Here is a 12,208-nt window from a genome sequence, read left to right as displayed (position 1 = left end):
TTCAACCCCAACATTCCTCCTTTTAAAAAACATAGCTCAGCTCTCAGTGTTTGCACACACCTGAAACATGAAGGCTCTACGTGATGGAGAAATGCAGAACTGGAAGTGCTTCTTATATACTGACTTCAAACAGACAACATTAACACTTTATGGATATAAAGAGTACCGTCCCCATTGAATCCTAGGGATATGCAAGCCCTTCAAGTATTAACCCACACTAAAGCAATGTTTAAATAAGAATACAGCTCCATAATTGAAGCTGACATACCACCAAATTATGTGCATTTTCTTCTATTTACAGGATTGCATATATAAGCTATGTTTGCATTCAAACTTCCTCTTTTTGAATATCTGCTAAAACACATCTGGACCAAATTCTGCTTCCAATTACATCACTGTTTCTGAAACAGGTGACTGGAATATGAAAGTTCTGAATATAAAATAAGCCCATGTTTAATCCATTTGTATACTATAGCTTGCCTAAACAATTATATATTTCAACCTTTAGACTCTACTGCTTCAACACTTATTTCCCACAAAAAAACAAGCCAACCCTGATTTTTCTCATCAGTTGTTTTAAATCAATAGCTCCAATAAATACATGGGATTCCTGAAGCAAATTTCAGCATCTATTTTATGAAAAAGATGTTTTTGTTGTTGTTCAAAACATTTACATTTATAACTGGCCATTTCACCCCTTTTTGTCAAGATCCTAACTTGCATCTTTTAACTCCTGATTAAGGTTATGAAAGAGAGTTTCAGAAATTATTCACAATGGGGAATCTGAGGCAGAAAGAGGTAAAGGGATGTAATCTAAAGTTGCATTGCAGGGCAGTGACAGATCTCAACAACAGTCCCTTACACCCTTCTTCCTTGCAAAAGTACTTACACATTTTTATTGACTGTGCAGTAAAAGATATAGAGATTCCACACCAACTAAAGCTATTGTCTTTAAATTCATTGCTGTTTTAATAAATAACGCTAATTATATCTTATACTTAAATAGCACTTTCTATCCAGAAAGAATCCCTCTATGAATTCAGTAAATTGATATAATCTTACAGCTCAGAGTGGACCCACGTGGTGGTGCAGGCTGCATGGCAATGGCTTTCCTCTTAATTTCCATCTAGGAGAAACAGAATAGATGGGAGAGGGGAAATGAAAACCACACAAGCAGACAGCGTGACTAACTTTTTAAAAAAAACACCACACTTGGCCCCATACAGACAATTACACCAATACTTGGCTAATATTGCTTTTCACAAAGTTGCCATGGTGATGTTATGCAGTCATGAGTGGGAGAGGAGGTGACCTGATGGCAATCTTGCTATGACGGTGTAGGCCACTTTATGAAAATATTTGAGATTCCTGTAATGCAGAGATCAGCCTACCAACGTTGACACATAATAGCAAGTTAGTGGTCCACAGAAATGCTGCAATGCCAGTTCAGAGAAGGAAATGGGCAGGGGAGGAGGGGAACATGTCACAATCTCAGGAGCTTTTCCTTTCTGTTTCTGTGGTTTGAGAGAGGCCCTCCTTTATACCAACTGCACCTCCCATTCTTCTAACCCTAGTACTTCACAGCATCAGGTAATCTTTTAGAATACTTCACTCCCCTGATTTTTTTTTTTTTAATATAGCTATTTATCCCCCGTGACAGTGCCATGGTTACAGAAAATATGTAAAAAAATCAAATGTATAACTAATTTCAGTCACTGTTACTCATTACTCCCTCATTCATCACATTCTACTTTTCTAATTTCTAGGGCTGCCAATCGCAGTTAACTCACATCATTAACTAAAAAAATGTATCGCGATAAAAAAAAAATATCGCAATTAATCGCAGTTTTAATTGCCCTGTTAAACAGAATACCAATTGAAATTTATTAAATATTTGGGATGTTTTCCTCTATTTTCAAATATATTGATTTCAATTACAGCACAGAATACAAAGCGTACCGTGCTCATGTTATGTTAGTTTTGATTACAAATATTTGCACTGTAAAAAACAAAAGATAGTGTTTTTCAATTCACTTCATACAAGTACTGTAGTGCAATCTGGTTATCATGAATGTGCAACTTAGATTTTTGTTACAGAACTAGATTCAATAAGAAAACAATGTAAAACTTTAGAGCCTACAAGTCCACTCAGCCCTACTTCTTGTTCAGCCAAACACTCAAACAAACAAGTTTGTTTACATTTACAGGAGATAATGATGCCCACTTCTTATTTACAATGTCACCTGAAAGTGAGAAAAGGTGTTCCCTGGCACTTTTGTAACAAGCACTGCAAGGTATTTACATGCCAGATATGCTCAACATTCATATGTCTCTTCATGCTTCGACCACCATTCCAGAGGACATGCTTCCATGCTGATGACGCTTTTTAAAAAAAAAAAATGTTAATTAAATTTGTGACTGAACTTTTTGGAGAACTGTATGTCTCCTGCTCCATGGTTTTACCCACATTCTGGCACATATTTTGTATTATGAAAGTCTCCGATGACGACCCAACATATGTTGTTTGATTTAAGAACACTTTCACTGCAGATTTGATAAAACATAAAGAAGGTTCTTCTTCGAGTGCTTGCTCATATCCATTCCATTAGGTGTGCGCGCGCCGCGTGCACGATCGTCGGAAGATTTTTACCCTAGCAACACCGGCGGGTCGGCTGTGGAGCCCCCTAGAGTGGCGCCTTCATGGCGCTGAATATATACCCCAGCCGACCCGGCGCCCCCTCAGTTCCTTCTTACCGCCCCTGACGGTCGTTGGAACTGTGGAGCGCGGCGTAGCTGTTCTCCACTCTCCCTAGCTTACTTGATCATTCAGAGTTATAGTTATAGTTGTAGTTCTAGTGTTTATAGTTAAATAGTTTTTAAAGTTGTTATAGTTGTATTGTAGTTCAGGGGGTTAAGGGGGTCGTCTCCCCCTTTCTCCCCCGGCCGCGGGCCCGGGCTCATGCCCAACGCTCCCGGCTTCAAGCAGTGCGCCTCCTGCGCTAAGCCTATGCCAACGAGCGACCCTCATGACTCCTGTTTGAAGTGCCTGGGAGAGTCCCACCAAACAGACAAATGCAAGATCTGTAAGGCCTTCAAACCAAGAACCAAGAAGGAGCGGGACTTTCGGCTCAGGCAACTCCTAATGGAGGCGGCACTTAGCCCGGACACTCCTTCCACGGGCCAGACTTCGGTGCCTAGCACTTCGGTGCGCAGTGCCCCGGCGGCACCGGCTATGACGACCACACGAGTGGCGTCAGATAAGCCTCCCCGGCACCGGACCTCGTCGGCACCGCAAACACAGCAAGTGCCGCGGCGCCGGTCATTATCCCCAGGGCATAAAAAAGCCCATAAGACGGGGATGTCCGCGCCGAAGACACCGGCTCCCCCAGTGCCGGGGGTAGAGCCGCGTCCGCCGATGGAGCATCGGAAACAGGCTCCTCCAGCACCGTCGACTCCGGCGCCGAGGCCGTCGAGTCCGGTGCAAATAGCGTCTCCACCGAGGCCGGCGGTGATACAGTGTCTCCCGTCGACTCCAGAGACCTTCGCGGCGGCGAGAGACTTGATAGCTCTCACGGAGCCGGCACCGCCTCAACCACCGGCACCGACTGCACCGTTGACTCGCCCGGTACAGTCAAGAGGGAAACCTGCCTCGATGCGCCCTCCATCACAAGGGCTGGAACCTCGGCGCCGATCCAGGTCCCGAAGCAGGTCCCCACGCCGCTCGCAGTCCCGGCACCGAACGTCTCGGCACCGGTCGTACTCGCGGTCAAGATCTTCTTCGCGGCACCGCTCTACGTCTCGGCACCGATATGATCGTCGGCACCGGTCAACGTCGAGACGTAGTTCTCGGCACCACCACGCTCGACGCTCGACGCCGAGGGGCCGATCCCGGCACCGGGCATACTCTAGGTCCTCGTCGAGGTCCAGATCCGATTCCCGGCACCGACGAGGTCATCGGCACCGGTCGCGGTCCCGGCACCGATCGCCGGCACCGCACAGAGATAGATCATCTCCGGACCGGCACCGTGCGGCACCGCAGACCACGGGGATCATTCCATCTTTCACGGCACCGCCATGGCCGTCAAGATCAGCGTCTCGATCCTCAGAGGACCTGTCGAGATCGGCATACCCCCCTCAGGGGCAGGCCGAGGAACGAGACTTGGGCCATTGGCAGGAGAGGGCAGAGGACCACCCTCATGGACCATCTCACTGGACGTTTTGGACCCCGTGGGCGTACCACCAGGAGCAAGGGGCTCCGTTACCATCGACCTCTCGCTCGGGTCACTCGGTCAGAAGGGCCCCAGAATCCACCATCTTTCGGCCTCCGCCTGGAGGCGTAGAGGCTTCTGTGTCCACACCACCCGACACCGTGGACCCAAGTGCCGGTGATGCTCCGACCCAAGACCAGGGGGACCGGGACCCCCCCTTGGATCCACTACCACCAGAGGCGTCCTCCTCCTCCTCTCCGGATGAGGCAGTGGCGGGCACTTCATGCACGGGTCCCCCTCCGATAGATCTTCGGGCTCACCAGGATCTCCTGCGCAGAATGGCCCGTAACATGGACCTGCAGACGGAGGAGATAGTGGAGGTGCACGACCCGATCGTGAACATCCTTGGATCGGATGCCCCTTCGAGGGTGGCGTTACCCTTGATCCGCACGATCCAAACGAACGCGGATACGATATGGCAGACTCCTGCCTCCATTCCACCCACTGCGAGAGGGGTGGAAAGGAAATACTTTGTCCCATCTAAAGACTATGGGTATTTGTACACACACCCCCAACCGTGCTCACTGGTGGTGGAATCAGTGAATGCACGAGAGCGCCACGGCCAGCAGGCTGCAGCGCCAAAATCAAAAGAGGCTAAGCGGCTTGATCTGTTCGGCCGTAAGGTTTACTCAGCCGGAGGGCTACAACTTAGAGCGGCGAATCAACAAGCGCTACTGAGCCGCTACAATTTCAACTCCTGGAACTCTATGGGGAAGTTTAAGGAGTTGATTCCCCAAGAGTCCAGGGAAGAGTTTGGAGCCATGGTTGAGGAGGGTAAGAAGGTGGCTCGGACCTCCTTACAGGCCTCCCTGGACATAGCGGACTCGGCCGCAAGGACCCTGGCCACAGGTATCGCTATGCGTAGGACCTCCTGGCTCCAAGTTTCGGGTTTGCCCCCTGAATTACAGCAGACCCTACAGGATTTGCCCTTTGAAGGACAGGGGCTGTTCTCGGAGAAGACGGACTCTCGATTACAGAGCCTCAAAGACTCCAGGACAATCATGCGCTCCTTGGGGATGCATGTTGCGGGTCCCCAGCGCAGACCATTTAGGCCCCAGCCTCAACGGTTTTACCCCCCTCCACCTCGTCAGAGACAGGACCCTGCCAGAAGGCGAGGGCGAGGTGGTAGGAGAAGATGGGCTGGCCCTCAACCTGGTCAAAACCAAGGGCCACCAAGACCACCTTCAGGTCCGAGACAGAACTTTTGAAGGTGCGGTCGAGGACGGCGCCCCAGTCATCCCCCAGGATCCAGCTCCCTCCTTTCGGGATCGCCTCTCCCACTTCCACCGTGCTTGGTCCCTTATAACTTCGGACCGTTGGGTCCTCCGCACGGTGGAGAGGGGATACGCTATCCAGTTTTCTTCTATCCCCCCCTCCCACCCCCCTTCCCCGTCCCTCTTCAGGGACCCTTCTCACGAGCAACTTCTTATGCAGGAGGTTTCTACGCTCCTGGCCATGGGGGCTATAGAGGAGGTTCCGATAGAGTTAAGGGGCAGGGGATTTTATTCCCGTTACTTCCTGATCCCCAAGTCCAAAGGAGGTCTGCGGCCCATCTTGGACTTGCGCGGACTCAACAAATTCGTAGTAAAGTTGAAGTTCCGCATGGTCTCTTTGGGGGCCATCATCCCTTCCCTCGATCCTGGAGACTGGTTCGCCGCCCTCGACATGAAAGACGCATACTTTCATATCTCAATTTACCCACCTCACAGACGTTTCCTGCGATTCGTGGTAAACACGGTGCACTACCAATTTACAGTACTTCCCTTCGGCCTATCCTCGGCCCCAAGGGTGTTCACGAAATGTATGGCGGTCGTGGCAGCGTACCTTCGTCGGCAAGGGATACAGGTGTTCCCGTACCTAGACGACTGGCTGGTGCGCGGTCGCACCAAGGAGCAAGTTCAAGCTTACGTCCACAAAATAGTGCACACATTCAGCGAGTTGGGCATCCTACTCAACAAGGACAAATCCACTCTAGAACCTACCCAGAGAATAGAATTCATCGGCGCAGTTCTAGACTCCAGTCGTGCACAAGCCATCCTGCCAGACAATCGCTTTGGCACCATCACGAACCTCATTCAAGGGCTCAAGGCCTTCCCAACTACCACGGTGAGGTCGTGCCTCACCCTGCTGGGTCACATGGCTTCCTGCACGTACGTAACCAGGCATGCCAGACTTCGACTTCGCCCGCTTCAAACTTGGGTGTCATCAATATACCGTCCACATCGGGACAGCCTGAACATGGTGGTCACGGTCCCGAACTCGATCCTGGCCTCCCTCACCTGGTGGCTAGATCACAATGTGGTCTGCGAGGGGATGCCATTTCACGCCCCACAACCCTCCCTGCACCTGGTCACAGACGCGTCATCTCTGGGGTGGGGCGCCCATCTCAACAAACACCATACCCAGGGCCTGTGGACTGCATCCCAGTTAGCCCTACACATCAATGTTCGGGAACTGATGGCGGTACGCCTGGCGTGCCAGGCATTCCTCAGTCTCCTACGTGGCCGCTGTGTGTTAGTTCTCATCGACAACACCACGGCCATGTTCTACATCAACAAACAAGGAGGAGCACGTTCGTCAATTCTATGCCAAGAGGCCATTCGCCTGTGGGACTTCTGCATCGCCCACTCAATCCATCTCACGGCATCGTTCCTCCCTGGAGTCCAGAACACTCTAGCGGACCGGCTCAGCAGGTCCTTCCAAACGCACGAGTGGTCTATCCGTCCGGACATCATACATTCCATCTTCCAGAGGTGGGGGTTTCCCCAGATAGACCTGTTTGCATCTCGAGACAACAGGAAGTGCCACGTGTTCTGCTCCCTACAAGGTCGAGCTCCGGGCTCCCTCTCGGACGCCTTTCTGCTTCCCTGGAAAGACCACCTGTTTTATGCCTTCCCTCCGTTTCCTCTGGTCCACAAGGTACTGCTCAAACTGCGCAGAGACCAGGCACGGGTAATTCTGATCGCTCCTGCGTGGCCGAGACAACATTGGTACACCACACTGTTGGAGCTCTCGGTTCAGACACCGATCCCGCTTCCGTTGGATCCGGATCTCATCTCTCAGGACCACGGCCGGTTGCGTCACCCCGACCTCCAATCACTCCACCTCACGGCGTGGCTGCTCCATGGTTCACCCAGGCAGAGCAGCAATGCTCGCACTCTGTGCAACAGATTCTACTGAGCAGTAGGAAGCCCTCAACACGGACCACGTACCTGGCCAAATGGAAGCGGTTCTCCTGTTGGTGCGAACAACGAGCCACATCCCCGTTGCAGGCACCCATTCCCCTCATTTTGGACTATCTCCTCTCCCTAAAACAACAGGGGTTGGCGATTTCCTCAATTAGAGTTCACCTGGCCGCTATATCGGCCTTTCACCCAGGGGAACTCGCGTCCTCGGTATTCTCTAACCCGATGGTCGTTAGATTCCTCAAGGGCTTAGACCGGACGTACCCTCAACATCGTCAGCCCGTCCCGACGTGGGACCTCAACCTGGTTCTCTCCAAGCTCACAGGTCCTCCATTCGAACCACTAGCCACCTGTTCACTTTTGTACCTATCCTGGAAGACAGCCTTCCTCGTAGCCATCACCTCAGCAAGGCGCGTTTCTGAACTCAGGGCGCTTACATCCGAGCCCCCTTATACAGTTTTCCATAAGGATAAAGTGCAGCTTCGTCCACATCCTGCCTTTCTCCCTAAGGTGGTTTCTCCTTTTCATATCAACCAGGACATATTTCTCCCGGTCTTTTATCCCAAACCACATGCCACTCGCCAGGATCAACGTTTGCATTCCCTGGACGTACGAAGGGCCCTGGCCTTCTATATTGACCGCACAAAGCACTTTAGAAAGACGACGCAACTCTTCGTTGCAGTGGCCGACCGAATGAAAGGCTCACCGGTCTCCTCACAACGCCTATCCTCCTGGATTACGTCTTGCATCCGGACTTGCTATGACCTGGCAGGTGTCTCAGCACCACACCTCACCGCTCACTCCACGAGGGCCCAAGCCTCCTCGACTGCTTTCCTGGCACATGTTCCGATACAGGACATTTGTAGAGCGGCGGTTTGGTCATCAGTCCACACGTTTACAGCTCACTATGCACTAGTGCAGCAGTCCAGGGACGATGCTGCCTTCGGATCAGCGGTTTTGCACACAGCATTGTCTCACTCCGACCCCACCACCTAAGTTGGGCTTGGGAGTCACCTAATGGAATGGATATGAGCAAGCACTCGAAGAAGAAAAGACGGTTACTCACCGTTGTAACTGTTGTTCTTCGAGATGTGTTGCTCATATCCATTCCAAACCCGCCCCCCGTCCCCGCTGTCGGAGTAGCCGGCAAGAAGGAACTGAGGGGGCGCCGGGTCGGCTGGGGTATATATTCAGCGCCATGAAGGCGCCACTCTAGGGGGCTCCACAGCCGACCCGCCGGTGTTGCTAGGGTAAAAATCTTCTGACGATCGTGCACGCGGCGCGCGCACACCTAATGGAATGGATATGAGCAACACATCTCGAAGAACAACAGTTACAACGGTGAGTAACCGTCTTTTCCATCAGTTTTCTAAAGATAGCTACAGCACTCGACCCAAGGTTTAAGAATCTGAAATGCCGTCCAAAATCTGAGAGAGACAGGGTGTGGAGCATGCTTTCAGAAGTCTTAAAAGAGCAACACTCTGATGCAGAAACTACAGAACCCAAACCACCAAAAAAGAAAATCGACCTTCTGTTGGTGGCATCTGACTCAGATGATGAAAGTGAACATGTCTCAGTCTGCACTGCTTTGGATTGTTATTGAGCAGAACCTGTCATCAGCATGGACGGACGTCCTCTGGAATGGTGGTTGAAGCATGAAGGGACATATGAATCTTTAGCACATCTGGCACGTAAATATCTTGCGATGCCAGCTACAACAGTGCCATGCAAACGCCTGTTCTCACTTTCAGATGACATTGTAAACAAGAAGCAGGCAGCATTATCTCCTGGAAATTTAAAAAAAACTTGTTTGTCTGAGCAATTGGCTGAAGAAGAAGTAGGACTGAATGGCTCTAAAGTTTTACATTGTTTTGTTATTGAGTGCAGGGTTTTTTGGGTTTTTTTGGTACATAATTCCACATTGTAAGTTCAACTTTCATGATAAAGAGATTGCATTACAGTATTTGTATTAGGTGAATTGAAAAATACTATTTCTTTTGTTTTTTACAGTGCAAATATTTGTAATAAAATAAATATAAAGTAAGCACTGTACACTTGGTATGCTGTGTTGTAATCGAAATTAATATATTTGAAAATGTAGAAAACATCCAAAAATATTTAAATAAATGGTATTCTATTATTTTTAACAGTGCAATTAATCATGCAACCTCCTTCCCATAGCTTTTATTTTTTTCTAGTTCCCCAAGAAAGAAGTATGACAGAAAATTGTGCCGCTCCAGCCTGCTAGGGGATGGTGGTGACATGAGGTTAGACTTAAGGGAAAAGAAAAAGAAATAATTAGCCAGCAGTTTTTGCAATTGCCTGAAGTTGAATTTAATGAACTGCAGAGAGCTTTCTGCAACATTAGAAACAGCAGCTGGAGCTAAAGCCTACATTTCTGCCTGTGATGGCCTCCACTTACCAGTTAATGAGCAAAACATTAGCTGCAGTCATTCATTCAGTCTTGCGGAGACATAAAACCATGCTTTGCCAGCACAAGTAAGATGTTTTAATTGCCAGTGACAAACTGGTTCTCCAGTCTCATTCTATAGCTGTACTGTCGAAGCAGCCAGGGCAAAAATTAATGGATGCAAAACTACAAAGGAGCCCCTTTTAGGGTTGCCAGGCATCTGGTTTTCGACCAGAAAGTTCAGTCGAAAGGGGACCTGTGCAGTGTCCAGTCAGTACTACTGACCGGACACCAAAAGGTCCAGTTACTGCAGTAATCGCAATTGGCCTCCACCGCCAGGAAGACAGGAAGAGCAGCTGCTGCTGGAGTAGGGTGACCAGACAGCATGTGTGAAAAATCAGGACGGGGTGGGGGGTAATAGGAGCCTATATAAGAAAAAGACCCAAAAATCAGGACTGTCCCTATAAAATCGGGACATCTGGTCACCCTATGCTGGAGGAAGAGGGATCCTGACAGTGCATGGTATTTAAGAAGCAGTGCCGATAGCCGGGTCTCCGCCCGGGACAGCCCGTTCTGCTTCTTAGCCTCCCAGGGTCTTGGCTTTCTTGGGCCCCTCTCTCCAGGGTAGCTGGCAGACTCCACATCAGCTCCTCCCACCCCAGCTTTGCAGGTAGCACATAAGTCCCAGTAGAGGGGAGAGCGAATGACTTTGGGGGAAGCGAGTGATGGGGGAGAGAGAAGCACTATTTATGTTAGAAATTACTATACTCAATCTATAATTATTTATTCTTTTTAAAGTAAGGAGGCATTGAGGTGAAGGGCTTGCACTGGCCATGTGGCTTTATGTAGGGATAAATATCAAGTACTGGAATGACTATGCAAATGAGATGATGTGTTAGTATGTAGTGATTGTGCCAATAGCTGTGCTAAGCCTTTGTGCACACCCAGTGTGAATTAAATGTTTCCAGAGGCCTGAGCTGAGTACTTATGCAGTTAATAAAATTTGCTGTGCCATATATGTCTAGGTACTTATATGGCTCTCATCACCACAGTATCCAAGCACTCTAACAAACCTGACACAAGTGCTTAGAAAACATCATATCTGGGTCTTTTGCTTATGTTGGTTTATTAAGACTTCTTCTAAAACTCTAGGTAGTTATCAAACTTTTAGGTCTTGCTTAAGCAGTTGTCAATCAATTTAGAAAATAAAACATTCTGTAAGCATTCCCCATACTAACCATACAAAATTGTGTCCATAATAATGTAACTTTATCATAGACAAAACTAGAAGAGTTTTAAGCACGACTGTATATTAATCATTAAAACATGCAATGAATTACCCCAGATCTCTCTCTCTCACACACACACACACACACACACACACACACACACACACACACACACACACACACACACAAAAGAAGAAGATGAAGACGACCCTCCTATCTGTATGCAAATTCACTACCTGTAACATTCCCCATGCTTCTTCAATCCACTCATCCGGCTACACCCTCATGGATAGGGCATACGTTCTACCCCAAAAAAGCAGTTATATTAAAAATAATGTGCTCCCAAAGCTGACCAAAACCACAATTTTAAACAAACTACACCAGTAATTAATTTGGTTTAAACATGATACCCTTATTTTAAAAGTATACAGGATTCTAAAATAATGGTCTAAACCATTAGTCTGATAATGGCAATACTTTAGTGTGTTGATCAATTTCTGTAAAATCTTGTATTTTTATAAGGGTATCCTAAAACTGCTAATTAAGAACTGCTAGTTTAGTTACTATGTAGTGGAAAGTGACAGTCATGACACACTATGCAGACTTGGAAAATAGACAACGGCGTTATCCCAGCCTCTGTCAGGTACCATATAATCTTTAAGAACAATAAATCTGAGTTAGTAGATTCTCTGTATTCTTATTCATCTTCAGTTTTTCAGTGTATATTCTTCCACCACCAGAATAGTGCTCCTACTTCCCCGCACTTCCATAGCCCTCCACCACAACCCATGCAAAGTCTTCTGCATACCTCTCCTCATTTTGTCTGCTTCACCCTGAGCTCCATGCAAGGTTCCATATCCCTTCAAACTGCTGACTCCTGGCCTTGAAGGACTTTCTAAGAACCAGTGGAAAAAGATGAGGAGTGCAATTTGGGGTAGCAGATAGGATTCCCATAAATGGGAAGCAGGAGTTGTCAGAGGAATTCTTATCCTTCCTGCTTAAAAGTAGCTAGAAACCCTCCCTATACCCTGCAACAGAGTCCCCTAGGGGCTTCCAAAAAACCTAGCAATAGCAAGGTCCCAGGTATAGAATTAACTAGTTTCCCTAAGAGCTAGA

This window comes from Trachemys scripta, chromosome 2 (genome assembly GCF_013100865.1).
Source record: "Trachemys scripta elegans isolate TJP31775 chromosome 2, CAS_Tse_1.0, whole genome shotgun sequence".
Taxonomy (NCBI): domain Eukaryota; kingdom Metazoa; phylum Chordata; order Testudines; family Emydidae; genus Trachemys; species Trachemys scripta.
Note: the sequence above shows the minus strand (reverse complement) of the source record.